General features: G+C 39.6%; 2 non-coding genes across 2 annotated transcripts; one reads left to right on the plus strand and one right to left on the minus strand.

Annotated features, from left to right (window-relative positions):
• Positions 1-3,957: 3,957 nt before the first annotated feature.
• Positions 3,958-4,064, minus strand: LOC112714338 (small nucleolar RNA R71). Its single transcript, XR_003159211.1, has one exon. It is a non-coding gene; the product is annotated as a small nucleolar RNA R71 (small nucleolar RNA).
• Positions 4,065-22,358: 18,294 nt separating this feature from the next.
• LOC112716112 (small nucleolar RNA R71) lies at positions 22,359-22,462 on the plus strand. The gene has a single exon (XR_003160164.1). It is a non-coding gene; the product is annotated as a small nucleolar RNA R71 (small nucleolar RNA).
• Positions 22,463-26,943: the final 4,481 nt, after the last annotated feature.

Raw genomic sequence — 26,943 nt, forward strand, 5'->3', positions numbered from 1 at the left:
CTGGTTAAAGTTTGGAGCTCTGTTTATCTCTATGAATTAAAATTTTTATTCTTCTATTTTAATATATGTTTGATTCAATTCGAAGGTGTGTTTTCGTTCTTAATCTTATGAAACTGGGTGGAACAGGAGTATGACCCTTTTTCTACACGAGTTCTTGTGATCCTCAGGAGAGTTCACTTGAACTACTATAGCTTGAGAGCACACCTCCTAGTCCACAACCAGTTGGGGACAAGCAACATCTATTTTGCCAGGATCTGGGATGATTAAGGCCTTTGTGGTATAAACTAGCTTTTTGAACTTCACCCTCCAATCTAAATTGAATGACCACGGGAGTGGCGTTTAATGAAGTTCAGAGGAGATTAAATCACTAAGGGATTAGGGTTTAATCACTTACCGTTTGCCATAGAATGAATCATTCATTGTTAAAAAAGTTATTAAGAAGTTTTAATCCAAAAAAATAAACATCTCCGAGAGTTTAACTATTTTCTCATCATTGTTTTACACCAAACATTCTATTGCTTTTCTTATTTATTTGTTTATGCAGTTTCCACAACAACCATCTTTTACTATTTTCCTGAATAAGTCCAACAGGATAACTATTGCTTGCTCAGTCCGACAATCCTCGTGGGATCGACCCTCACTCACTTGAGGTATTACTTGGATGACCCGATGCACTTGCTGGTTAAGTTATGCGAGTTCTAATTTCGCGCACCAGTTTTTTCTAAGTAATATGTAATATTTCTATACATTTAGGCTAGTGGACCTTAGGATAGTATTGGATTGATTGTTGATAATTGTTGAAATGAGATTGTTGCTCATAAATGGTGTTGATTTTGAGTTAATGTTGCATGATGATGAATTATTAAGGTTGAGATATGATTGGTAGTGGATGACTATAATGATGATGATGGGTGGTAAGTGATGCCAGGGCATCTAGGCCAGTTTCACTGACCTTTTCTTTACTGTTTTAAGATAGTTTCATGCATTTTCTTATTGAATAAGGCAAGTTTTGGGTGAAAATATACATACACCTTGATTCAAGCAACTATTGTGAATTTCACATGATTTCATGAGGATTTTGCTAGAATTGAATGATAAATTGATGATGCATAATCTCATGACTTTGGCTAGAGCTTTGATGCACTTTATTTGCTTGATTTCAGGACAAAGGAAGCAAGGAAGAACCACGTTAGTACTCACGTTAATCTAGTTAACGTGACCACTAACGTGGAATGGTAAATAGCTTGCAACGTTAAGGAGAAAAGTGATCACCAATAACGCCCGCGAAGCCATCATACGCCCACGTTAATTGCCACGTTAACTAAGTTAACGTGGTAGTTAACGTGGAGACAAAAGAAAGCTCCAATGTTAGTGGTAAACGTGAACACTACTAACGTTCCAAGAATTGGCAATGAGCCACGTTAAGAGTCACGTTAACTTAGTTAACGTGAACTTTAACGTGGAAGAGAGGAACAATGCCAACGTTAGTGACACTCACCTTTGTCACTAACGTTGGATCAACTAGCATTGCCCACGTTAGTGGTCATGTTAAGACCACTAATGTGAAAGTTAACGTAGAGCTGAGATTGATGAGCCAACGTTAGTGACACTCGTCTTTGTCACTAACGTTGGGAGATGGCATTACTACCACGTTAGTGGCCACGTTAACTTAGTTAACGTGAGCTCTAACGTGGAGAGTAGGGGCACTTTGAGCGTTAGTGACAAAGGTAAGTGTCACTAACGCTCTCGAAGGTGAGGCATAACCACGTTAAGAGCCACGTTAGTTACACTAACGTGAACTCTAATGTAGGGACAAAGGGTTATAAGCCAACGTTATTGGGAAAGGTGAGTCCCAATAATGCTAGCGAAGATTTACAAAGGCAACGTTAGTGGTCACATTAGTGCCACTAACGTTGGAGTTAACGTAGGATATATGGGGTTGGAATGTTAGTGAAAATTGTGATTGCCACTAACATTCTCGAACCCACAACGTCAATTAACGTTAACTTTACTAACGCCCATGCCTAATTCATACTTCTCTACAAGCTGGGCCCACTAAAGATTGGAACTGCTTCAACTCAAGATCCAAAGCCCACATCCAAGACTTGAAGAACTCACTAGATGATCAAGAGGAGTAGTATATATAGGAGTAGTTTTTAACTATAGAGAGGCTTGGCACTTTGGAGAACTATTCTCTGTATATTTACTTTTCTGCACTTTTAGCTAGGATGTATTATTTTCTGTCATTTTCTATTTCTAGAGCTATGAACAACTAAACCCCTTTCATTGGGTTAGGGAGCTCTGTTGTAATTTGATGGATCAATTATAGTTTTCATTCTTTTCTTCTTTCTTCTCTTTTGATTTACTAGAAAGCTTTCGATCTTAATTCAATTGGTTAGTTGTCTTGGAAAAGAAACTCTCCATAATTGTATCTCCTCTGAGCCTTGGAAAAGGGATGAGGAGATCATGCTAGAAATGCTTTCTCATGTTGGACCAAATTGGGGTATGGGCAGATATAGTGACATGTAATCCTCCCAACACTTTGATTTGGAAATACATGTGGTATAATCAGTGACCATACTTTATCTCTTCCCATGAGCAATTAAATCAAGGAATTAGGCAATTGTTCAAGCTTAGAGAGATTGGATTACCAAGGAATTGGAATCTAATCACCTAAGATTGCCAAGGAGATCAATAGATGCATTGATTGAGGAAGAGATGAAAATGAACTTGATCCGGAGAATACAACATCTCCTGAGCCCAATGAATTCCCCATTTCTGAGCTTACCCATTCTCTTTATTATCTGTCATTTATTTTCATGCTCATTATCCCAAATCCCCATTTAAGATTCCGCACTTTATTTTCTACTATTTACTTTTCTGTCATTTAATTTTCTGTAATTCTCAAAGTACACTCTGTTTAGCTCAACTAGCATACTCTTCCAACTAAAGTTGCTTGACCAATCAATCCCTGTGGGATTTGACCTCACTCTATTGTGAGTTTTTACTTGACGACAAATTCGGTATACTTGCCAAAGGAAAATTTGTTGAGAGACAAGTTTTTGTGCATCAAGTTTATGGTGCCGTTGCCGGGGATTGATTTTGTATCAACAATGATTAAGTTGGAAGCTCACTAGATTGAGCATTTTTCCTTTGTTTGTTTACTTTATTCAGTCATTTATTTTCACTTTGTTTAACTTCTTCCTCATCCTCTATACCATATATGTTTTTCTTTCTTTCTTTGTTATTATCTACAATTATGCTCAATAACCCACTAACTGTTTGATAATTTGCATCACTCACACTAACAATCACTCTAACAAGAATAACCTCTTCATTTTATCTCTTGCTGCGTGTTTTGTTAGTTGTATGACAGGGAGAAGAGGGGGAACCTCAACTTCCTTCGATTCAGAACCTGAGAGAACCCTCTAGAGATTAAGGAGGGAAGCAAGAGGGAAAGGAGTTGTTGGTGCTGAGGAAGAGGAAGAGTACTTTGAACCCAACATAGAAGAAAACTTGGAAAACAATCATGAAGAAGAAGCTCACAACCATGCTAGAGAAGGCCTTGCAAATCATGCTGGGCAAGAAAGGAGAGTTCTAGGCTCCTACATCAATCCAAATCCTGGAAATTATGGAAGTAGCTTCCAGAAGCCCACCACACATGCCAACAACTTTGAACTAAAACCCCAGCTCATCACCCTTGATCAGAACAACTGCTCCTTTGGAGGAAGTGCTCAAGAAGATCCCAATCAACATCTAACCACCTTCCTGAGAATTTGTGACACTATGAAGTCTAATGGAGTCCACCCGGATGTCTATAGGCTGCTGTTGTTCCCTTTTTCACTCAGGGACAAGGCATCCAAGTGGCTCAAATCCTTTCCAAAAGAGAGTTTGACAAATTGGGAAGATGTGGTGAACAAATTTTTGGCAAGATTCTATCCTCCTCAAAGAATTAACAGGCCGAGAGCTGAGGTGCAGACTTTCAGGCAACAAGATGGTGATACTCTCTATGAGGCATGGGAGAGGTTCAAGGACTTAACAAGAAGATGCCCACTAGATATGTTCAATGAATGGGTGCAACTTCACATTTTCTATGAAGGTCTTTCCTATGAGTCAAAGAAGGTTGTAGATCATTCATCAGGGGGCTCTCTAAATAAGAAGAAAACCATTGAAGAAGCCATAGATGTCATTAAAACAGTAGCTGAGAATGACTACTTCTATGCCTCTGAAAGAAGTAACACTCGAGGAGTAATGGAGCTGAACCACATGGATGCATTGCTAGCTCAAAATAAGATGATCACCAAGCAGCTAGTAGATCTCACCAAGAAGGTGGAGGAAAACCAAGTTGTAGCAGTCATCACTTCGTTACCAACTCAAGAAGGAGTGAATATAGGAGAAGAAGGTGACTGGGAATAAGCCAACTATGTTGGAAACTCACCTATACAAATCCATGACCCATACTCTAAAACCTACAACTCTGGATGGAGAAATCACCCCAACTTTGGTTGCGGAAATCAACAAGACCAAGGTCAAGACCAAAGACGCCACAACCTCAACTCTAACAATAATGTAACTCACCAACATACCTCACAGAGATCCTATCAACACCCACCTAACCCCAATCCATCATCACAAATGGATGATAGACTTTCAAAAATTGAGACTCTACTTGAAGATTTACGTAGGAAGTCCAAGACAACAAGGTGTTTAAGGAAGAAGTGCGAGCCATTATCAAAACCAAGGAGAAAACATCAAGAGACTAGAGTCCCAAGTAGGGTATCTATCTCAACAAATTCCCAATCCCACTGATGGATTTTCCAGTGACACGGAGAAAAATCCAAGAGGAGAAACAAAGAAAGTAAGGTGGGAAGAATGTAAGATGATCACCACAAGTGATGAGAGGAGTATGAATGAAGTAGAACACCTCCAAGACAATCAAAAGGGAAACCAGGAAGAAAAGAGCCATGCACCTCAACCCACACTCAAGGAAGAGCTGAAGAAGAAGGAGACACTTAACCCATGTGCACCCTTTCCCCAAAGACTTAAAGGTGGTGTAGCAGGGAGGATGCATTCAAGATTTCTCGACATGTTTGCATCTCTTGATGTAGATATACCATTTATTAAAGCCCTCCAGCAAATGCCTTCCTACATAAAGTATATAAAGGAGCTATTAGCCAGAAAGAGTTCTTTGAAAGGTGGACAAACAATAAAGATGAATAGGGATTGCAGTGCTCTCATTCAACCAGGCCACCCACAAAGAGGAAGGATCCAGGGAGTTTCCATATTCCCTGTGCCATAGGAGAAACAATGATTGATAAAGGACTCTGTGACTTGGGAGCGAGCATCAACTTAATGCCTCTATCCCTCATGAAAAAGCTTCAAATCAATGAGCTAACACCCACAGATGTAATCATTAAGTTGGCTGACAAAACTCAAAAACAGGCAATAGAAGTGGTTGAGAATGTGCTAGTGAAGGTTGGGAACTACTTCCTCCCCACAAACTTTGTTGTCCTGGAAACGGATGAGAACCCTATTTACCCCATCATTCTGGGAAAGCCATTCTTAGCCACAGCCAGAGCACTCACAGATGTGGAACGAGGAGAGCTAGTGTTGAGAATACATGATGATCAACTCACTTTCAATGTTTTCAACCTCTCACAAGAAGCAGATCATGATAACAAAGATCTGATGGAAGAGCCAAACAAGGAAGCACAAGCACCACACATAAGGACTCCTATGGTTAACAACCAATGTGATCAGAAGGAGCAACAGCCAACTGTAATCCAAAAGGAACCAGACCCACCAAAATCACATGAATTAGACAACAAAACCATTCTCAAAAAGGAAACCACAAGGAATAAGTTGGCATCAACAGACACAAGAAAAAAGGTCCCAAGGGGATGGAAAAAGAAGAAAATGCCTACAGAAGATTTCTCGCCTGGAGATGAAGTGGTCTCTACATACTTCCCATCTATACCACCTCACCTCCCCAATATTCTATCCCAGCTGCCTCCAGTGTACACCATCAACAAAATCTTGTCCCTAGAGCATATGGAGCTTATCAACAAGGCCAATGGACATAGGTTCACTGCAAGGGGGGAAGATTTCAAGCACTATCAGCCACCTTGACAAGGACCAAACGTCAAGCTAATGACGCTAAAGAAGCGCTTCATGGGAGGCAACCCATGTTCTACGCCCTCTTCCTTTAATTTCTAATAGTAGTAATAAGGCAAATTTCATGGAGTTTTAAATCAATTTTGACAACCAATATAAGACCCCTTTACATGCAGCATATAGTACATGACAAGTTTGGTGTTCAAGGCACACCAAGTGGGCTTGAACATACTTTATGAGGAAAAATTATTCCCCAAACTTGTTGCACGATATGATCACAAACAAGTTTGGTGTACCAACGTTGAATGCATGGGAAATTTAGTGGTTGATTAATTTGCATTCATGGAAAGCATTTAGCCATTTAAAAAACAAAAGAAAAAGATTTTTTTTAGCTAGCTCACACTTTAAGTTTTCCCACCAAAAATTTTAATTAACCATTTGCATTCATTTTTTCGTGTATAGGGAATCAAAAGGGACATTGATGGTACTTGATATGACAATTAAGGAAGGGAGATTCGGCCACTATACCAAGGAAATCTCACATTTGTCTTCAAGGGGAATATCTTTGGAAGTGTTGCCATGCAACATTAGGAGTTGGATAGCTTGGGAGACCGAACCAATACCCTCATAAAAGAGGTGATCCTTGTGCTCATTCAATATCAAACCCCAACCGTCCACTATCAAACAATACCATCAATCCACACCCTTCAATCATTTTCCATCTTCCTATATAAACCCCTTCACACAACCTCTCCGTACACACTTCATACTATCATTCCTCTCCCTTCCTTCTCTCGGACACACACACTTTACCCTCCACTTTATCGAAAGTTTCATACACACTCTCGTAGCCACGTCTAGTGAACCGCAACCACACATCAACCATCTTGCATGGCATCATCAAGTTCTAAGAGGTGAAAAGGAAAGGAGCGCATGGAGCAACCTCCTTTCAACGCCGGGAGATTCAAAACTGCCTTCCATGAGCTTTAATATGAACGGATCAAGAACAAGAAAATATTGCCAGAGTTGACATTTCAATTCAATGAGGATGAGTGCCCTAAGATCAGAGAAAAGATTACACAGAGGGGTTGGCAAAAGCTCACCAACCCAGAGACAAAGATAAATGCAAACCTCATCAAAGAGTTCTATGCAAATGCGGTCATAGAAGACAATACTAGGGCACCCACCTTCAAAAGTTATGTAAGAGGAACAGAGGTGGACTTCAGCCCCAACGCTATAACAAGGACTCTTCAGCTGAAATCACCACATTTTGATGAGCTTAGCTATCAAGTAAGAATAAGTAATGCTCCCGAGGAAGATGAACTTGAAGAAATTGTGAATGGTATGTGTGTTATTGGGTCTGATTGGGAAAGATACTTAGATATGAGGCCGAAGTTTATTAGGATATGAGACATCATCCCAGAAGCCAAGGGATTGTTTGACCTAGTAAAGAGGTCTATCCTTCAAGCCGCAAATAATTCTGAGGTCAATATTGCTCGAGCTACCATGGTACATTGCTTAGTATACGGTGGAAGCATCAATGTGCAAGAAATTATAGTTGAAGGGATTCAGGATTCAGCCAAGAAGAATGATCCGGGTGCTAGACTTTAGTACCCCAGCACCATCCTGAGGCTATGCATGAAAGCCAAAGTGGTATTCGAAGACAACAATCCACACTGGGTAAATCATGGGAGGTTAGTCACGCTCCAACACATAAATTATGTGACACCCGCCCAACAGCAAAGGAGGCATCAGATAAGGAAAAGAACGGCACAAGAAGAGTCCCACCAAGAAGAACCCCACCAAGACGAACCCCAACAAACAGGGCACCAGCAAGAAGGACAATTTGATCCAACCAATATAAATATGTTTCACATCAAGGAAGCCATTGAGTATATGGCAAGTAGCTATATGGAGGGACAAGAACAGCGACTACATGTCCAAGCTCAAAGGATGAATCATCAAGAAAAACTACTCTCTAGTTGGATGGATCAACAAAGAGAGTGGCAGAAACAGCAAATGTTAAAGAAGAATATGGAGGATGCCAGTTTCTGGAAAAAGCTTATAGGAAAGCGCAAGGGGAATGGAGACTCAAGCAACCAAGGAGGATCCCAAGACAAGGGAACATGAGCATTCCAAGAATTGAAAGGTGGTAGAGTTCCTTCTTAGTTCTACCTTTTTCAAAGCTTTAAATAAGGAAAATCATGTATGAAATAGAACATGCTTCCATGGTAGCTTAGGATTTTTAATTCTGCATTTAAGTTTTTCATTGCGTAGGTTTATGTTTATTGAGCTTAATGTCTCTAGTGTTCACTTCCACCTTTCTCACTTGTATGCTTGTCCTTTAAGTAATCAAAAAGAAGATGCTGTGAAAAGAACAAGAGTGGAGTTATTTCGTGAAGTAGGTTCTGAATGTTTGTGGTAGGATGATTAGTAAGCTAAGTTGGTTCACCAAACAAGGAAAGAAGGAAACTATCTACACTGAATCCTATGCTTGAAACACATCCTATGATACTAACTAAATAATAAGATTCCAATAAGAGAAGAGAAAGAGCAATAAAAGTAAAAAGGAAAGAAACACAATAAGAAACAATGCTTGGGGATATGCTTGGATGAATAAGCTCTTAGGGGTGCCTCATCACTTGGTAACTTGGATTAACTATTCTGGGATTATCAGCTGAAAGTCCACTATCAAGAGTGACCTTTGCTACAGAACACTTAGTAACCCAAAGAGGTGCTGGAAACCAAGGTCTCAAGAAAGAAAAGTAACGAATCATGTGCCTGTGGTGTGTATGTATGAGGGAAAGAGACTTGGGGGAGTAAGTCCGTAGGGGTATCTTAACACCTAGCACCTTGAGCCAACTGGTTCGGGAGTGTTGACTAAAAACTTATCATAAAGAGTCGCCCTCTTACAGAGCATATAGCTAAAAGAAGAATGTAATAAACCTTGGAAAAGAAGGAAGGATCAACAATTAAGAAGTCTCAAAGGAGGTAATCAAGAGAGTGACCAAGGACTTGATAAAGGCCTGAAACCTAGTAAAGGAAAGAACCTAAGTTGCTATGGATGAAACCCCATAAACCAGGAATTCTACTTCTATATTATCTTCTTGCTCTTTCTTTCATTCTTCTTATGTTTCAGTACTTGCTTAGGGACAAGCAAGCTTTAAGTTTGGTGTTGTGATGCCAGGGCATCTAGGCCAGTTTCACTGACCTTTTCTTTACTCTTTTAAGGTAGTTTCATGCATTTCCTTAGTGAATAAGGCAAGTTTTGGGTGAAAATACACTTACACCTTTATTCAAGCAACTATTGTGAATTTCACATGATTTCATGAGGATTTTGCTATAATTGAATGATAAATTGATGATGCATAATCTCATGACTTTGGCTAGAGCTTTGATGCACTTTCTTTGCTTGATTTCAGGACAAAGGAAGCAAGGAAAAACCACGTTAGTACTCGCGTTGATCTAGTTAACGTGACCACTAACGTGGAATGGTAAATAGCTTGCAACGTTAAGGAGAAAAGTGATCACCAATAATGCCTGCGAAGCCATCATAAGCCCACATTAATTGCCACGTTAACTAAGTTAACGTGGTAGTTAACGTGGAGACAAAAGAAAGCTCCAACGTTAGTGGTAAACGTGAACACCACTAACGTTCCAAGAATTGGCAATGAGCCACGTTAAGAGTCATGTTAACTTAGTTAACGTGAACTCTAACATGGAAGAGAGGAACAATGCCAACGTTAGTGACACTCACCTTTGTCACTAACGTTGGATCAACTAGCATTGCCCACGTTAGTGGTAACGTTAAGACCACTAACGTGAAAGTTAACGTAGAGCTGAGATTGATGAGCCAATGTTAGTGGCACTCACCTTTGTCACTAACGTTGGAAGATGGCATTACTACCACATTAGTGGCCACGTTAACTTAGTTAACGTGAGCTCTAACGTGGAGAGTAGGGGCACTTTGAGCGTTAGTAACAAAGGTAAGTGTTACTAACGCTCTCGAAAGTGAGGCATAACCATGTTAAGAGCCATGTTAGTTACACTAACGTGAACTCTAACGTAGGGACAAAGGGTTATAAGCCAACGTTATTGGGAAAGATGAGTCCCAATAATGCTAGCAAAGATTTACAAAGGCAACGTTAGTGGTCACGTTAGTGCCACTAACGTTGGAGTTAACGTAGGCTATATGGGGTTGGAACGTTAGTGAAAATTGTGATTGCCACTAACGTTCTCGAACACACAATGTCACTTAAAGTTAACTTCACTAACGCCCATGCATAATTCATACTTCTTTGTAAGTTGGGCCTACTAAAGATTGGAACTGCTTCAACTCAAGATCCAAAGCCCACATCCAAGAAATGTAGAACTCACTAGAAGATCAAGAGGAGTAGTATATATAGGAGTAGTTTTGAACTATAGAGAGGTTTGGCACTTTGGAGAACTACTCTCTGCATATTTACTTTTCTGCACTTTTAGCTGGGATGTATTATTTTCTGCCATTTTCTATTTTTAGAGCTATGAACAACTAAACCTCATTGAGTTAGGGAGCTCTGTTGTAATTTGATGGATCAATTATAGTTTTCATTCTCTTATTCTTTCTTCTCTTTTGATTTACTAGAAAGCTTTCGATCTTAATTCAATTGGTTAGTTGTCTTGGAAAAGAAACTCTCCATAATTGGATCTCCTCTGAACCTTGGAAAAGGGATGTGGAGATGATGTTAGAAATTCTTTCTCATGTTGGACCAAATTGGGGTCTGGGCGGATATAGTGACATGTAATCCTCCCAACACTTTGATTTGGAAATACATGTGGTATAATCAGTGACCATACTTCATCTCTTCCCATGAGCAATTAAATCAAGGAATTGGGCAATTGTTCAAGCTTAGAGATATTGGATTACAAAGGAATTGGAATCTAATCACCTAAGATTGCCAAGGAGATCAATAGATGCATTGATTGAGGAAGAGATGAAAATGAACTTGATCCGGAGAATACAACATCTCCGGAGCCCAATGAATTCCCCATTTCTGATCTTAACCATTCTCTTTATTATCTGTCATTTATTTTCATGCTCATTACCCCAAATCCATATTTAAGATTCTGCACTTTATTTTCTGCTATTTACTTTTTCGTCATTTAATTTTCTGCAATTCTGAAACTACACTCTGTTTAGCTCAACTAGCATACTCTTCCAACTAAAGTTGCTTGACCAATCAATCGCTGTGGGATTCGACCTCACTCTATTGTGAATTTTTACTTGACAACAAATTCGGTATACTTGCCAAAGGGAAATTTATTGAGAGACAATTTTTCGTGCATCAGTAAGTGATGAATTCATATATGAAGAATAATTGATGTGTGATGTTGTTGCATATTAATTGAGATATTAATAAATTGAATGATGATTAGGTGTGAAAATGATGAAAATGTGAATTGGTAGGTTATGGAATGAATTGGAAGATATATGAATATAATATAGATACATTAGGACTGGTTTGGATGTAGAGCAATTGGTTTTGAATTGAGCGATTTGGTAAAATTGAGCTTTTAAGGTTTTTTTGGTAAAAAACGAATTTTGAGCCAACTTTAGCGGATCAAAACTTGAGCTACAGTTTTTGAAATTGATTAAATTTTGTATCAAATTAAGGATAATTCAAAAAACTTTAAAATGGTATAGTGGGAAGTTGGGGTCAAAAATCTGAATTTTGTGATGTTGCAGAAATTGTGAGTTCTGGTTTGTGTGCCCATGCACACTGTTGTGCGCATGCTCCGAGCAGGGGCCATGTTTTCACTTGTACGTGCACGCACACCTTGTGATTTTCAGAAAATGTGCGTACACACACTCTGGTGCACACGCACACATAGGGATATGCCTAATGTTGAGAGCGTTCGCACACTTTGGTGCGCGCACACACCCTACAAAATTTGCAAGTTGTGTGTGCGCACACGCTGGGAAGTGTATTCTGTTGAGGGCGTCCGCATGTATTCATGCATGCACACAAAATGGAAAATTTTACTTGGTGTGCGTACGCACACGTTGAGAAAACTCTTCTAGGCGTGCGTATGCACACTGCCCTATTTTTCAATGAAAACCTTTATTTTAACCGTTTTTACCTTCCCGGCAAGGTTGCAATTATAGATGGATTAGTTGAGTGAGATGGCAGAGTACTGTAATGATTATGAATGTGATGATTTATGTAATTATAGACCGATGATGCTTATGACGAGTCTGGGACTCGAAGAGAAATGATGAATTATTGAATGTTGAAAGTGATATTGAATGAGATATGGATATGGTATTATACTGATATTGTTGAGACGTTATGTGCTTGGCAGGGACAGTAGGTTAATTCCGCCTGTTAAAGTCACGGCGGCGGCATAAGGGCGGTGGTTAGTCCCACTTACGTTGAGATGTGAGGTCTGTGACTAAGTATCCCACTCGCATCCTTTTGGAATCACAAGCGTGTGTGCAGGCACTATATCCCTGGACCGTGTGCCGGGCACGATATCCCTGGTGGTACCCATTTTACTCGTGACTAAATGGCGACATTACCATGGGAATGTGTCGGGTTGGCAGTTGAACCGACAATGTGATATCACAGCCAATACGATAGGCATTCATCATCTGTATTGATAATGAGCAAAACCGTCGGCTAGGAATTTTATCTCAAAATAAGATTGGCATTGTAAGTATAGTTCTGAGTGATGCAAGGGCATCATGGCCAGTTTCACTGACCTTTTCTTTACTGTTTTTAGGGTAGTTTCATGCATTTCCTTAGGAAATAAGCTAGTTTTGGGTAGATATTCACTTACACCTTAATTCAAGCATACATTGTGCATTTTACATGATTTCATGAGGATTTTGCATAAATTTAGTGACAAATTGTATGTTGCATTACCCATGACTTGGACTAGAACTTTGATGCACTCTATTGCTTGATTTCAGGACCAAAGGAAGCAAGGAGGAACCACTTAGAAGTCACGTTAATCTAATTAACGTGGCCACTAACGTGGAATGGGAGGTAACTTGCAAAGTTAAAGAGAAAAGTGATTGCCAATAACACTCTCGAAGCCATCATTGCCCATGTTAAGAGTCACGTTAACTAAGTTAACGTGAGCTCTAACGTGAAGAAAGGATTTTGAGCCAACGTTAGTGACACTTAACATTATCACTAACATTGGCCAATGATCATAAGTGGCCACGTTAGAGTCCACGTTAACCTGGTTAACGTGGCCTCTAACGTTAACAAGGGGAAGGAAGCCAACGCTAGTGACATTCAACATTGTCACTAACGTTGGCCTAAGGTGCAATGTACCACGTTAACTTCCACGTTAACTTGGTTAACGTGGGAGCTGACGTGAAAGGCAAGAATGGTTGACAACGTTAGTGACACCCAACATTGTCACTAACGTTGGAAGCAACCACAAAACCCCAAGGAGCCACGTTAACTTCTACGTTAACTTAGTTAACGTGGAAGCTAACGGCAATGAGTGAAAGATGAGCCAACGTTAGTGACACTCAACATTGTCACTAACGTTGGAAATGGTTTGCAAAGCCACGTTAGAACCCACATTAACCTAGTTAACGTGGACTCTAACGTGAATAGGGGCATATTGGAACGTTAGTGAAAAAGTTGAATGACATTAACATTTTCGAACCCATTTTCTCACTGAATGTTAACACCTCTAACGTCTTGAGCTAAAGTCTCTGCCCACTTCACACTTTCTCTCTGCAAGTAAAACCAAGCCCAAGTGAAGAAGAGAACTACTCCAAACTGAAGATCCAAAGGCCCAAGACTTGAAGAATCAACTAGAAGAATAGAAGAGTAGTATATATAAGAGTATCTTTTAATTATTCGGAGTTTTTGAGGGGGAGAGTGGGGAAAGGAGTCTGAGAGGAAAAGAAAAGCATTACTCTCTATATTTTTACTTTCTCTGCTCTTCTAGTTCAGAATGTATTCTCCATCTGTGTTTACATTTTTTAGAGCTATGAACAACTAAACCCATTTCATTGGGTATGGAGCTCTGTTGTAATTTGATGGATCAATACCAGTTTTCTTCATTCTTCTTCTATCTTTTCTCTTGATTTTACTTGAAAGCTTTCGATCTTCATCCCATGGGGTAGTTATCTTGGAAAAGAAACTATTCAAACTTGGATCCCTTCTGAACCTTGAAAGAGGAATGAAGAGATCAAGCTAGAAATGCTTTCTCATGCTGGACCAAATTGGGTTTGGATGAATATGTGACTATAATCCTCTCAAAACATGATTTGGGAAATGCATGTGGTATAATCAGTGACCACACTTCATCTCTTCTCATGAGCAATTGACCAAGGAATTGGCTATTGATCAAGATTTGAGAGATTGAATTGCAAGAAATTGTAATTCAATCAATTAAGATTGCCAAGGAGATCAATGAATGCATTGATTGAGGAAGAGATGAAAATGAACTTGATCTGGAGAATTGCAACATCTCCTGTGCCCAATGAACTTCCCAATTCTGATCTCACCCATTCTCTTTAATTTCTGTGTTTATTTTCATGAGCAAACACCCCATTTCCATTTACAATTTTGCAATTTAATTTCAGTCATTTACTTACAGTTTTTTTAATTCTAGCATTTTCTTTTCCGTCATTTACATTCCCGCCATTTTATTTTCTACAACTCTCAACCCAAATTCTGAATTCGCTCAACTAAAACAATCTTCTAATCAAAGTTGCTTGATCAATCAATCCCTGTGGGATTCGACCTCACTCTATTGTGAGTTTTTACTTGACGACAAAATTCGGTACTCTTGCCGAAGGAAATTTGTTGAGAGACAATTTTCACCTGCATCAAGTTTATGGCGCCGTTGCCCGGGATTGATTGTGCATCAACAATTATTAGATTGGAAGATCACTAGATTGAGCATTTTTGTTTTGTTGAAATAACTTTCTGTTTGATTAATTTTACTTTCTGTCTTAGTTAACGTCTTCCCTTTCCCCTCTACTTTTTCGTTTCTTTGTTATTTACAATTCCGTTTACTAACCCACTATCTGTTTGATATATTGCTTCACTCACAACTAACAGTAATTTTGACAACAACACTATCTGCACATAGTTTTTCCTTGCTTGTACTTGTGGGTTGTATGACAGGGAGAAGAAGTGGGGCTTCAACTTCTTTCGATTCTGAACCAGAGAGGACCCTCCTTAGATTAAGGAGGGAAGGAAGAGGGAAACGTGCAATCGGTGCTGAAGAGGAGTAGGAACACTTTGAACTAAACATGGAAGGCAACATAGAAAACCAACATGAAGAAGAGGCTAATAACCATGGGGGAGGAGGTAGAGCAAATCATGTTGGGGAGGATAGAAGAGTATTAAGCTCTTATATCAATCTCAACACAGGCAACTGTGGGAGCAGCATTCAGAAGCCCACCATACACGCCAACAATTTCGAGCTAAAACCTCAGCTCATCACTCTTGTGCAGAATAATTGCTCATTTGGAGGAGGTGCTCAAGAAGATCCGAATCAACACTTGACCATCTTCTTGAGGATTTGTGACACAGTGAAGTCTAATGGAGTCCACCAGGATGTCTATAGGCTGCTCTTGTTCCCTTTCTCACTCAGGGACAAGGCATTCAAATGGCTCGAATCCTTCCCAAAAGAAAGCCTGACAAATTGGGAGGAGGTAGTGAATAAGTTTTTGGCAAGGTTTTACCCCCCGCAAAGGATCAATAGGCTGAGAACTGAAGTACAGACATTCAGACAGCAAGATGGGGAGACACTTTGTGAAGCTTGGGAAAGGTTCAAAGACCTAACAAGAAGGTGTCCACCAAATATGTTTAATGAATGGGTGTAGTTGCATAACTTCTATGAAGGCTTGTCATATGAATCAAAGAAGGCAGTAGATCATTCCTCTGGAGGATCCTTGAACAAGAAGAAGACCATTGAAGAAGCCATAGATGTCATTGAAACTGTAGCTGAGAATGACTACTTCTATGCTTCCGAAAGAGGGAACACTAAGGGAGTAATGGAGCTAAACAATGTGGATGCTCTGCTGGCTCAGAACAAGCTCATTACCAAGCAGTTAGCTGACCTCACCAAGAAGATGGAGAGGAACCAAGTGGCAGCAATCACCACCTCATCAACAACCCAAGAAGAAGTTGAAGAAGAGGACCTTGAGCAAGCCAACTACATTGGGAATTCACCTAGACAGAACCATGATCCATACTCTAAGACATACAACTCTGGATGGAGGAACCACCCAAACTTTGGGTGGGGAAATCAGCAAGAGCAAAGCCAAGACCAAAGACGTTACAACTCCAACAACAATGCAGCTCATCAACAATTCACACAGAGGACATATTGATGCTAAGATTTTTGGAAGTTGCACAATCGGCAAAAATTCCTTCCGGCAAGTGCACCGGTTATCGTCAAGTAAAAACTCACAATAGAGTGAGGTCGAATCCCACAAGGATTGGTTGAGTGAGCAATTCGGATTAGAAGTGTGTTCTAGTTGAGCGGAATCAAGATTTAGATGAGAATTGCGGAATGTAAAATTGCATGAATTAAAGAGCGAGAAGCTAAATTGCTGAAATTAAAAAGGGATCGGGGTGATTGCATGAATTTAATTGCAGAATGTAAAGAGAAAATGGTAGATCAGAAATGGAGAATTCATTGGGTTTCAGGAGATATTGAGATCTCCGAATCAAAACATTTTTATCCCTTCCTCAACCAATGCATTCATTGAATTTTGCTTGGCAATCTTATATGATTGGATCCCAATCCCTTGGCTCACCAATTCTCTCTAAAAACAAACAAATTCCCAATCCCTTGGTTTAAATGTTCATAAGAAGAGATGATGCTCGATCACTGATTATACCACACAGTGTCATGAACCACAATTTGGTAGGATTACATGTCACAATATCCATCCAAACCTCAATCCAATTCACTGTGAGAAAGCTTCTCTAGCATGAATCCTCCATTCCTTTCCCAAGGTTCCGAAGGATTCCAATTATGGATAGTTTCTTTCCCAAGACAACTAACCAATGGAATTAGATCGAGAAGCTTTCTAACAAAATTCAAGAGAAAAGATTGAAGAAGAAGATAAAAACTATTATTGATTCATTGAATTACAATAGAGCTCCCTAACCCAATGAAAAGGGGTTTAGTGAGTCATAGCTCTGAATTCAATTCCAAAAGTATGAAAACTAGCAAAATGATCCAAAGTTCCAAAAGTTCTGTCTAACTTAAATTCTATCCTATTTATACACTTTCTAAATTGAGCTTCTGTTGTGTTTCTTGGGCTTTGAGGCCTTTCCTTGATTTCCTTTTGCTTTGGGTTTATGATCCATAATCCTGATGAGGCTGCTGATCCAATTCTGTAACATTCATTGAGCCAACTTAGTGATAATCAAGTAATGACACATGACTCAACAAATTGAAATTCCAAACTCATCAATTCTTCAGGCCCAATCCCATAAACCATGATATTCAATTGGGTTTCATACCAGAGTACGTTTAAGTTAATGTTTGTGCTCAAATGCTAACTTAAACTGCAATATCTTTGGCCCAGAAACCTTTTCAATAGTGCCGTTTAAGTTGTAGTTTAAGTTTCAGTTTAAGGTTAAACTGAAGCTTAAACGTGGAATTGAAGAAAGCAATCCTGGAGGGTGGAATGGTCGAACACGTTTAAGCTTCAGTTTAAGGTTAAACTGAAGCTTAAACGTGGAATTGAAGAAAGCAATCCTGGAGGGTGGAATGGTCGAACACGTTTAAGCTCCAGTTTAAGGTTAAACTGGAGCTTAAACGTGGAAATGAGAAAGCAACCCTGGAGGAGAAGAATAGTCGAACACGTTTAAGCTCCAGTTTAAGGTTAAACTGGAGCTTAAACGTGGAAATGAGAAAGCAACCCTGGAGGAGAAAAAATAGTCGAACACGTTTAAGCTCCAGTTTAAGGTTAAACTGGAGCTTAAACGTGGGAATGCTCCCTGGTGCATTTCTCAATTCTGGCGTTTAACTTCCAGTTTAAGGTTAAACTGGAGGTTAAACGCTAGTTTCAGCATTCCTCAGCTTTCATGATTTTGGCGTTTAAGCTCCAGTTTAAGCTTAAACTGGAGCTTAAACGCCACTTCCCAGTATTATATGGTTTGGCAGTTTAAGTTCCAGTTTAAGCTTAAACTGGAACTTAAACTCCACATGTGATATTCAAGCTTCCTTTATTGATTTTGTTGCTTCCTTGCCTAGCCTCTTCTTCCCTGAAATCATCCAAACAACTGCATCAAAGTCTTGCAAAATTTCATGAGAAATCTTCCATTCATAGCATTCAAGTAATATAACTAAAAACTCATGGAATTTGCATCAAAATCATACTGTTTGGATGGTTCATTGCTTTGTTATTCATTTAACCATTCTTGGTTACTTTAAGCTCAAGAAAATGCACAAAACAACTAAAACTAACAGAAAAATGCTAGTGAAACTAGCCTAAGATGCCTTGGCATCACAACACCAAACTTAATACTTGCTTGTCCCTAAGCAAGTCCTGAGTTATTTGAGAAGAAAGTATGAAACAGAAAGCAATTACATTGGCTATATTAGCAAGCATTTGAAGTTCATCAGAAGGGTTTTATGCAGAAAGTTGCAGCATCACTTTTTCATTCTTATCAGGTAAGATTATCACTTTTCCATTGCATCCATCAAACACTGCTATGGCCTCTTGTTATTTTTATGTCTTTGGCACTTTTCCCTTCTTTGTTTTTCTTTTTCTTAGAGCTCCTTTGCTCTTTGTTTGCTCAGTGTCATGTGTTGCACAAGCCTTTGGCATTTTCTTTTTCTTATCAGTGCACTACACATATCCACTACAGGCATTTTAGTTCACATTTCTTCTTGAGACATTGGTGCCCAGCACCTCTTTGTGTGACTAAATGTTTTGTATTTAGGTTGCTCTTGATAATGGACTTTTGGTTGATAATCCCGGGTTAGTTAACCCAAGTTACCAAGTGTTGAAACACTCCTCAGAACCTATTCATCCAAGCATATCCTTAATACATAAACACCACAGGCATTTGTCTCAGAAGTTCAAACCATTGGTGCCTAGCTTATTTTCTCAATTTTTTTGCTTTTTGGTTGCCCTTTTTCAGTGGCTTTTTCTTCTTCTTTTTCTTTCTTTTTCATGGCCAAAGACATTTATTCATCAAGATCCATAGACAGTATTCAAACTTCTACACAAAAATGATAATTCTACACTCAATTTCCAGTGATCTGACTAAACAATCAAGCATGTATACCACCACTTAATTCTACTTGATTTGTCACTAATTGAGCCAAGTTACTTTTGTTCAAACTTTTCTTTTATTTTTGGAAACAGAACAAGCATGGCAAGCATTTGTTTAAGAAGGTGAAGTTATATCCAAACATCTAGGCATTCACTTTATTCAAAGCAGTAAACCAACACTCATACTAAAAACTTCACATTCCAGAAAGATTCAACAATTACAGTTTAAACCAGAACAAGCATGCTTTTGTTTGCCTTTTAAAGAATGGTCAAGGAACAACACCACCTTGTGAAATTTCTTGTTTTCTCTTTGTTGCCAGGAAACAATTTGATTTCTCCTTCTTCTCCTAGTTGTTGCTTCATGTTCTTTCTAAGATCCTTGTTTCCTTTCCTGTAAAGAGTGATGAAGTTGCTTGCTTCTCAAGCACTTGAGTGGTTAGCTCAACTATGTATGGGCAAGTGTCTGAGTCTTAAGTTGGTGTGTGAACACCAAACTTAGTCTCCTACTTACTCCTCTGCTCTTTGAATCCTTGAATTCTCCTTGGAATGAAGTTGCTGCTAAGGATTTTAAGCATTTCTGTGATTGCTTAGAATGGTTGTTCCTTTCATATAATTCAAAGGTTGTTGTGTTCAGTTGATCTGTATGGTGGAACACCAAACTTAGAGTCACACATTCCCCTTTGAATTATTGATCCACGAATTCATTGTTTGGTGTGAAACACCAAACTTAATTCTTTGCAATGCACAGAAACTACTTCACCTTTTTATTGAAACAAATAAAAGAAACAGCAAAGGAGTATTACCTCAGGTTGGGTTGCCTCCCAACAAGCGCTTCTTTAACGTCACTAGCTTGACGGTTGTCCCTTGCTATGGTGGATTGTAGTGCTTGATGTCCTCTCCTCTCACTATGAAAATGTCCCCATTTGATTCCTTCATGATTTCCAAATGTTCCATAGAAAGAACTTTCCTGATTGTGAACACTTGAGGGAGCTGGGAAGGAATGGTTTTGAGGCCAGGTGGGATTGGCAGATAATGACTTGATATCACTTTATCTCCCAGAGAGAAACCTTCAGTGGGAATTTTCTTGTTTCTCCACCCTCTTGGCAATTTCTTTACAATTCTTCCCTCTCTCTTGAGGATTTCTTCATTGACCCTTATGCCAGGAGGATCCTTCTGATCTGTTTCTATTGATTCTTGTGGCTTTAACTCTTGCAATTCTTGTTTGCCTTCCAAGGACTGTTTCAGAGTTTCAGCTGCTGGATTGCTTTCCTCCAAACACAGATGGCTACTATCATCCTTAGGCTTTTCAGGTTCTGGTTCAGATGCAGGTTTGAAAACATGGAAAATGAGTTGTTCATCATGTATTCTCAAAATTAGCTCTCCTTGTTCTACATCTATGAGCGCTCTAGCAGTGGCTAGAAATGGCCTTCCCAGAATGATAGGGTGTAGGTAGCTTTCCTCCATGTCCAAAATGACAAAGTCTGTGGGGAAGAAATAATTTCCCACTTTCACCAGCACATTCTCAACTATCCCTTCAGCTTGCTTCTGCGTTTTGTCAGCCAGTTGTATGATTACATCAGTGGATCTCACCTCATTCAATTGTAGCCTCTTCATAAGAGTCAGAGGCATCACATTTATGCTAGCCCCTAGATCACAGAATCCTCTGTCAATTTTTGTTTCCCCTATGATGCAGGGGATATGAAAACTTCCTGGGTCTGTTTTCTTAGAGACTATGTCCTTCTTGATGAGGGCACTGCATTCTTTGTTCATTATTACAGTTTGTCCTCCCTTCAAAACTCTTTTCTTGCTCAGCAATTCCTTCAAGTACTTGATATGTGTAGGCATCTGCTGGAGAATCTCAAGAAAGGGAATATTGATATGGAGAGACTTAAATGTCTCTAAAAACCTTGAATATGTTTTCCCTTTTTTACCTCCTCCTAACCTCTGAGGAAATGGTGCTTTTGGTTGGTATGTTTCCAGCATGCCTTTATTTTGCAGTTCCTTGGCTTGCTCAGTTTCACTTTCCTGCTTAGCTTCTTCCACACCTTCCTTCAAGATTTCTGGCTCCTGTTCTGAGGGTCTGATTCCTTCTTCTTCTGAGACTTCCTTCAATATGGTGATGGCCTTGTATTCTTCCCATCTCACTCCCTTTTGTTCCCCTTTAGGATTCTTTTCTGTGTCACTAGGGAACACTGCAGTTGACTTGGGGGCCTGTTGAGATAGCTATCCTACTCGAGACTCCATCCTCTTGAGTTTTTCACCATGGTTCCTTAAGGTAGATCTCACATCATCTCTAAAGCTTTTCAACTCACTTATGTCCTGACCCATGTTTGCAAGCATTCCTTCTATCCTGTTTAATTGATCTTGAAATTGTTGGTTCGGATTAGGTTGGGCAGGTCGATTATTTTGGCCATGATATGGTGGTTGGGAGTAAGTGTTTTGTGTGGCTTGGTATGATCTTTGGTTGGAGTTTTGGTATGTGGAATTGTTATGTTGGTTGGGGTTGTAAGGTTTGTGGTTTTGTGGTTGGCTTTGCTGGTTTCCCCACCCAAAGTTTGGGTGGTTTTTCCAGCCTGGGTTGTAAGTGTTGGAATGTGGATCATATGGTTGCCTTTGTTGATTTCCCACATAGTTGGCCTCTTCCCAATCACCTCCTTCAGTGCTTACTTCCTCTTGATCTTGTGTGTGTATTGCAGCCACTTGATTTGTTTTTAATTTCCTGGTGAGCTCTGCTAGTTGCTTGGCAAACACCTTGTTTTGGGCTAGAATTGTATCAACATGGTTCAGCTCCATGACTCCCTTAGTGTTGTGTCTCTCTGAAGCATAGTAGTACTCATTCTCAGCCACTGTCTCAATCACTTCAATGGCTTCTTCCACAGTCTTTTTCCTGTTCAATGAACCTCCTGATGAATGGTCTACAGCCTTCCTTGATTCATAAGAAAGTCCATCATAGAAAATATGCAATTGCACCCAGTCATGGAACATGTCTGGTGGGCATTTCCTTGTCAAATCCTTGAACCTCTCCCATGCCTCGTAGAGATTTTCACCATCTTGTTGTCTAAAAGTTTGAACCTCAGATCAAAGCCTATTGACCTTTTGTGGGGGGTAGAAACGTGCCAGAAACTTGCTCTCCACCTCATCCCAGGTTGTTAGGCTCCCCCTTGGGAATGATTCCAGCCGCTTAGCTGCCTTGTCCCTAAGTGAAAATGGGAACAAGAGCAGTTTGTAGGCATCTTCCTGGACTCCATTGGACTTTACAGTGTTGCAAATTCTCAGGAATTTTGTGAGATGTTGGTTTGGATCTTCATTAGCACTCCCACCAAATGAACAATGATCCTCCACCAGTGATATTAGCTGTGGTTTGAGTTCAAAATTGTTGGCCTGAATGGGTGGTTTCTGAATGCTGCTACCACAATTCCCAGAGGTTGGGTTTATGTATGAACCAAGAACCCTCCTCTCGGGAATGGCATTGTTTCCATCAGCTCTCTCATGGTTGTGAACTTCTCTATCCATGTTGAGATCTAGAGCTTCCTCAAAATTGTCCTCAGATTCTCCTTCAGATTCTTCTTCTCGCAGTACTCTCTTCCCTCTTGCTTCCCTTCTAAGTTTATGAAGGGTCCTCTCTTGTTCGGTATATGGAGGAGTTGATGTCTCTCCTCTCCTACCTATCATACAAGAACACAGCACAGGCAATAAACAAGTGAAATACTCTTGGTTAATGGAAGAGTATAGTTAGAGCAGTTGAGGAATTAATTCAAATAGTTAGTGAGTCAGTGAGTTAGTTGCTTGAATTTAAAGGCATAAAGAAAGAAAGCAAGTAACAGAGTGCAGAAATTAAAATTCAACAAGTAACTTGAACTGAATTAACAAAACAAGAAAAATGCTCAATCTAGTTAACTTCCAATTTGAGAATTGTCAATCGAAAACCAATCCCCGGCAACGGCGCCATAAACTTGATGCTACGATTTTTGGAAGTTGCACAATCGGCAAAAATTCCTTCCGGCAAGTGCACCGGTTATCGTCAAGTAAAAACTCACAATAGAGTGAGGTCGAATCCCACAAGGATTGGTTGAGTGAGCAATTCGGATTAGAAGTGTGTTCTAGTTGAGCGGAATCAAGATTTAGATGAGAATTGCGGAATGTAAAATTGCATGAATTAAAGAGCGAGAAGCTAAATTGCTGAAATTAAAAAGGGATCGGGGTGATTGCATGAATTTAATTGCAGAATGTAAAGAGAAAATGGTAGATCAGAAATGGGGAATTCATTGGGTTTCAGGAGATATTGAGATCTCCGAATCAAAACATTTTTATCCCTTCCTCAACCAATGCATTCATTGAATTTTGCTTGGCAATATTATATGATTGGATCCCAATCCCTTGGCTCACCAATTCTCTCTAAAAACAAACAAATTCCCAATCCCTTGGTTTAAATGTTCATAAGAAGAGATGATGCTCGATCACTGATTATACCACAAAGTGTCATGAACCACAATTTGGTAGGATTACATGTCACAATATCCATCCAAACCTCAATCCAATTCACTGTGAGAAAGCTTCTCTAGCATGAATCCTCCATTCCTTTCCCAAGGTTCCGATGGATTCCAATTATGGATAGTTTCTTTCCCAAGACAACTAACCAATGGAATTAGATCGAGAAGCTTTCTAACAAAATTCAAGAGAAAAGATTGAAGAAGAAGATAAAAACTATTATTGATTCATTGAATTACAATAGAGCTCCCTAACCCAATGAAAAGGGGTTTAGTGAGTCATAGCTCTGAATTCAATTCCAAAAGTATGAAAACTAGCAAAATAATCCAAAGTTCCAAAAGTTCTCTCTAACTTAAATTCTATCCTATTTATACACTTTCTAAATTGAGCTTCTGTTGTGTTTCTTGGGCTTTGAGGCCTTTCCTTGATTTCCTTTTGCTTTGGGTTTATGATTCATAATCCTGATGAGGCTGCTGATCCAATTCTGTAACATTCATTGAGCCAACTTAGTGATAATCAAGTAATGACACATGACTCAACAAATTGAAATTCCAAACTCATCAATTCTTCAGGCCCAATCCCATAAACCATGATATTCAATTGGGTTTCATACCAGAGTACGTTTAAGTTAATGTTTGTGCTCAAATGCTAACTTAAACTGCAATATCTTTGGCCCAGAAACCTTTTCAATAGTGGCGTTTAAGTTGTAGTTTAAGTTTCAGTTTAAGGTTAAACTGAAGCTTAAACGTGGAATTGAAGAAAGCAATCCTGGAGGGTGGAATGGTCGAACACGTTTAAGCTCCAGTTTAAGGTTAAACTGGAGCTTAAACGTGGAAATGAGAAAGCAACCCTGGAGGAGAAGAATAGTCGAACACGTTTAAGCTCCAGTTTAAGGTTAAACTGGAGCTTAAACGTGGAAATGAGAAAGCAACCCTGGAGGAGAAAAAATAGTCGAACACGTTTAAGCTCCAGTTTAAGGTTAAACTGGAGCTTAAACGTGGGAATGCTCCCTGGTGCATTTCTCAATTCTGGCGTTTAACTTCCAGTTTAAGGTTAAACTGGAGGTTAAACGCCAGTTTCAGCATTCCTCAGCTTTCATGATTTTGGCGTTTAAGCTCCAGTTTAAGCTTAAACTGGAGCTTAAACGCCACTTCCCAGTATTATATGGTTTGGCAGTTTAAGTTCCAGTTTAAGCTTAAACTGGAACTTAAACTCCACATGTGATATTCAAGCTTCCTTTATTGATTTTGTTGCTTCCTTGCCTAGCCTCTTCTTCCCTGAAATCATCCAAACAACTACATCAAAGTCTTGCAAAATTTCATGAGAAATCTTCCATTCATAGCATTCAAGTAATATAACTAAAAACGCATGGAATTTGCATCAAAATCATACTGTTTGGATGGTTCATTGCTTTGTTATTCATTTAACCATTCTTGGTTACTTTAAGCTCAAGAAAATGCACAAAACATGTTAGTCTTGGTGTTCAAAGCATGCCAAGAAAGCATGAATGAAATCAAGAGCATGCTAGTCTTGGAAGCTTTGAACAGAACTTTTCATCACAGTGCTCTAAACTAAGTTTGGTGTCACCCCATGGTGCCACCAATATGCATATAAGGACCCACGAATAGTTAGTTAGTTAGTTGGGATTCATGAATAAACAATTTAATCTTTTCTCATTTTTCTTTTTAATTCTAGCCGTAAATTTCATGTTGTCGTTTTGATATCTTTTCTCATCTTTCTTATTTCGTGTTATTAGGGAAAAGAAAAGGAGCATTGATGGGGATTGATTGGACAATTAAATGGGTGAAGTTCGGCCACTTCATGAAGAGAACTACACACTTGTTCTAATAAGGGAATACATTGGAAAAGGTTGCCATGCAATATTGGAAAAATGGGACACCTAAAAGACCGAGTAACCTCCATCATAAAGTGATGATCCTTGTCTTTTATCCATACATAACCCCAACCGTCCATCAAGTAACCACTCCATCAATCCACACCCTCCATTCTCTCACAACTTCCATATATAAATAATCCTTGTCCCGTGCCCACCTTCATTGTCATAACTCACTCTTCACAACTCTTCATTTCGGCACAAGACATTCCCTCTCACAGTACACACATTTCCCCCTCAATCTCTTCATTGCAATAAAATCCTAAACAACCAAAAGTCTCTAAACCCTTACCACGTTCACATATTAACTCTCGTTCATGGCCTCTTCAAGTTCTAAAAGAAGGAAGGGAAAGGAACCCATGGAGCAACACCCGTATGATGAAAAGAGATTTAGAAGCCTGTACCATGCATTGCAATACGGGTGGATGGTTGAAAAGGAAATCATTTACGAGCTGGGATTTCAAGTGAAGAAAACTGAGTGTCCAGAAATCACAGAGAAAGTGGAAAAGAGAAGATGGGAGCTCCTCACCGATCCTGTCACTAAGGTAAATGCAAACCTCATAAGACAATTTTATGCAAATGCGGTCCGATATGATAAGAAAGATGAGTCATATACAAGCTTTGTGAGAGGAAAGATAGTGGATTTTGGTCCCATGAGTGTCATGAGGGCACTGAAGCTACGGTCCATACAGTTTGAAGAAGAGAATTATCACTCAAGACTGGACAACCCCAATTATGACCAGATTTTGCAGGATATTTGTGTACCCGGAGCTGATTGGGAAAGGGGTGCGGGAAAGAAACCAAAGTTCATCAAGAGAACAGATCTCACTCCTGAAGCCAAGGGGTGGTTTGAACTCGTGAGGAGGTCTATTCTCCCAACTGCAAACAACTCAGAGGTGAATCTCAAGAGAGCCACAATGGTGCACTGCATACTCAAAGGAGGAGAAATCAAAGTTCATGAACTCATAGCTGAAGGCATTAGAAAGATGGCAGAAAAAAGTGACCCAAGAGGAACGTTAGGTTACCCCAGCACTATTTACCGATTGTGCAAGAGAGCTGGGGTGGTGTTTGAAGATGAGGACCCAGTGTGGATAAAAGAAGGCATTCCAATGACTGTCCGAAGGATGAATGTTGCCACATCCCCCTGCCTCAACGGGATCAAAGGAAGAGGCCAGCCCCTCAAATA

The sequence above is a fragment of the Arachis hypogaea genome, chromosome 1 (assembly GCF_003086295.3).
Source record: "Arachis hypogaea cultivar Tifrunner chromosome 1, arahy.Tifrunner.gnm2.J5K5, whole genome shotgun sequence".
Taxonomy (NCBI): domain Eukaryota; kingdom Viridiplantae; phylum Streptophyta; class Magnoliopsida; order Fabales; family Fabaceae; genus Arachis; species Arachis hypogaea.